Below are 4,136 nucleotides of genomic sequence, written 5' to 3' on the forward strand. Positions count from 1 at the left end.
TGAATATTGTCTGGTGGTTGTCAACGTGTTCTCCAGTTGGCCGGAAGCATTCCCCGTTACCAACATGACTGCAAAAACTACAGCAAAGAAACTGGTGATGGAAGTTATATGCAGATATGGTGTCCCAGAAGTTGTCGAAAGTGACCAAGGCCCGGCCTTTTCTTATGTGTATCAGGAGGTTCTGACAATGCTTGGATCCACTGTAGCCCTCCATACTCCGTACCATCCACAATCCAGTGGGAAAGTTGAGAGGCTGAACGGCACACTGAAGGGAAAATTGACCAAAATGATGCAAGAGACTACGGCTCCATTGCCAGAGCCCTTACCCATTGTACTGTACCACATTCGTACTACCCCTATTGCAAAACATGGCCTGTCCCCATATGAGTTGTTTGGTGCTAGGCCCCCAGTTGCAAATTTCCAGCCTCAGCAGTTGTCAGAGGAAACTGACCGTGCTGTTCAATATGTTATTCAGCTTAGAAAAAATCTTGCTAACACCCATGCTCTAGTTTCTTCTTCCCATCCAGATTCAGCAGAAACCGACACTTGTCACAACTTGAAGCCTGGTGATTTTGTAGTCGTGAAAAGGCATGTCAGAAAACACGGACTAGAACCCTTGTATGACGGTCCCTATCAAGTTCTCCTTATCACTCCTATGTCAGTAAAGCTGGAAGGAAGGCCGACGTGGATCCACGCATCGCACTGCAAGCTGGTCAAACAGACTAGTAGCAAATAAGGGGACATGTTTTGGTTTTTCATATTTCCATATAATAACATTGGTAACCGCATGGGACAGCCTAAATTCCCCAATATCCTTGAATAATAAGTTTGTACAACATCATGAAAGATTAGTAGAACAGATGGGTATAGCCAATAAAATTGTCAGTTCTATTTTCATTTACCCTATGATTAGACAAATGTGGGATTAATTGGTTATTGCCACAGATTATCTAGATGATCTAATTTGGGATGTACCGGATTACTTAACTGCAACACAGGGAGGTATGTGTCAGGTTATTGGACCCGCTTGCTGTCATTATATAGATCCCAATAGCACTATGAAGTTAAAGGACATTCAAAGACTCGGAGATCAATATGATAAAGACAATGATTGTAATAAGGACAGTTGGTGGGCAGACACCTTCTCCTTTCTTAATCCAGCCAATTGGTTTAAGGGACTTGGGGACTGGATAGCTGGAATCTTGCAAAGTTTGTTACATATCGCTGCCTTTAACCTTGTCATGTATGTAATACTGAAACTTGTTCTTTGGTGTATTTCTGTATGTATTAGGAAATTCTGCACTAGTACAACTAATGATGATACCAAAAGCGTTGCCACCCCTGCTCTTCTCTACAGATTTCACAAAGTTACCTGACGAAGATGTTAAAGCCAAGCACATGGCTACCTTCAAAAGACCTCCTCCACCGTCATCAAAATTGTTATCCGTAAATTGTAGCATACAGGGGGGACGGGTGCGCCGCAACAGCCATGGCTGGTAACATGGCACCAGTCATGTGAAGACCATACCCCTCGAGCTTATAGCTCAGGATAGTACCTCTGATGCTGCATATTAGTTAACAAAATTTATCTAGGGGGGAATGTGAAGGGTTAAGGCCATGTTCACACAGTGCGTTTTTTACTGCAGAACCGCAGCGGTTTTGCCGCTGCGGTTCCGCAGCTGTTTTCCATGCAGGGTACATCACAATGTACCCCTATGGAAAACAGGAACCACTGTGCACACGGTCCTGAATTTCCCTTAAAAAGCCGCGATGAATCGGTGCGGGAAAAAAGAAGGAGCATGTCACTTCTTTCCCCGAAACTGCAGCGGTTCTGCACCCATAGACCTCCATTGTGAGGTCAAACCCGCAGTAAAACCCGCAGATCAAAAATATATCTGCGGGTTTTATTGCGGTTTGTGGTGCAGAACCGCTGCAGCCGGAAGTGCGGGGAAGCGGCCGGAAGTGCGTGGGCGGAAGTGCTTGGGCGGAGAGACATGGAGGCGTACCGTCGCATGGGGATCGTGTCGGCCGTTTGATTGAATTGGTATGTGTGTGTGTGTGTGTATGTCTGTGTGTGTGTGTGTGTGTGTGTCCCCATGCGACGCTAGTGCCACCATTGTGCTAAGTCGCCGTATGGGACTACGACTCCCATCCGGTATTAGGATGGGAGAGTTGTCCCTGTGTCCGGCGACTTAGCACAGTTGTAAAGTTACACCAAACACCTACACACAATACACATACATGACACACAGTACAGTACATACAACACATAACACAGAGTATATACTCACCAACAGCACACTTGTAGGCGAAGCCCTCGATCCTCCAGGAAAAAATCACAAAATAAAAAATCAAATCCATACTCCCTGTCCGCAGAATCCATAAAACGAGTGTCCCACGCCGATCCCCTGCTCTCCGGCGATACACTGCCAGGAGCGAAGCTCCTAGCAGTGTATCGCGTACTGTTCCGGAGTTCAATGACTCCGGCGTCTCGGTTAACAGCAGTACAGCTGCGTTGAACTTAATGACCGCCGGTAAACTCGCTCGCGCATGCGCAGTGACACACCGACAGGAACTATGGCTCCTGTCAGTGTGTTGCTGCAGCCGTGGAGAGCAGACATGTCTCTGGATGTGTCTGTTCTCCATGGAAAATCTTCGTGGGATACGTGGCACTTAAATACGTGGCAATTAAATACGTGACACGTGGCACTTATACGTGATACGTGTCACTTAAATACGTGATACGTGTCACTTAAATATGTGGCACGTGGCACTGAAATACGTGATACGTGGCACTGAAATACGTGGCACTTAAATACGTGGCACTTAAATACGTGGCACGTGGCACTTAAATACGTGATACGTGGCACTGAAATACGTGGCACTTAAATACATGGCACTTAAATACGTGGCACTGAAATACGTGGCACGTGGCACTGAAATACGTGATACGTGGCACTGAAATACGTGGCACTTAAATACATGGCACTTAAATACGTGGCACGTGGCACTTAAATACGTGGCACGTGGCACTGAAATACGTGATACGTGGCACTGAAATACGTGGCACTTAAATACATGGCACTTAAATACGTGGCACTTAAATACGTGGCACGTGGCACTGAAATACGTGGCACTGAAATACGTGGCACTGAAATACGTGGCACTGAAATACGTGGCACTGAAATACGTGATACGTGGCACTGAAATACGTGGCACTTAAATACATGGCACTTAAATACGTGGCACGTGGCACTTAAATACGTGGCACGTGGCACTTAAATACGTGGCACGTGGCACTGAAATACGTGGCACTGAAATACGTGGCACTGAAATACGTGGCACTGAAATACGTGGCACTGAAATACGTGGCACTGAAATACGTGACACTGAAATACGTGATACGTGGCACTGAAATACGTGGCACTGAAATACGTGATACGTGGCACTGAAATACGTGGCACTTAAATACATGGCACTTAAATACGTGGCACGTGGCACTTAAATACGTGGCACTTAAATATGTGGCACGTGGCACTGAAATACGTGGCACTGAAATACGTGGCACTGAAATACGTGGCACTGAAATACGTGATACGTGGCACTGAAATACGTGGCACTGAAATACGTGATACGTGGCACTTAAATACGTGGCACTTAGGCTATGTTCACATTTGCGTTGTGCGCCGCAGCGTCGGCGCCGCAACACACAACGCAAACAAAAACGCAGCAAAACGCATGCACAACGCTGCGTTTTGCGCCGCATGCGTCCTTTTTTTGATTGAAAAATCCAAAAATAGATATAGAATCACTGCACTCAATAGAGAAAGTATGCTTTCAAGTGAATAAACTTTATTTACGGTGGTGGATGAAGCGACAGTATTTTTTTGACGTTTCGGCCGAACTCCGGCCTTTATCACATAGTCGCTGGAAAAAATATAAAACAATATATACAATCAGAATGTTTCATATACAAATATACAAAATATTTACAAGATATAGGAGAGCTAGTCTATCCAGGTTGATGAGGGTGCAGATATGCAGATGTCACTAGGCTGGCAATATCAAAAACGACGCTGGGTATCAGTAGTACAAGGATTGGTAAATGATTAAGTACAGAGTAAAAAGATATGGAG

The sequence above is a fragment of the Ranitomeya variabilis genome, chromosome 2 (assembly GCF_051348905.1).
Source record: "Ranitomeya variabilis isolate aRanVar5 chromosome 2, aRanVar5.hap1, whole genome shotgun sequence".
Lineage (NCBI taxonomy): Eukaryota > Metazoa > Chordata > Amphibia > Anura > Dendrobatidae > Ranitomeya > Ranitomeya variabilis.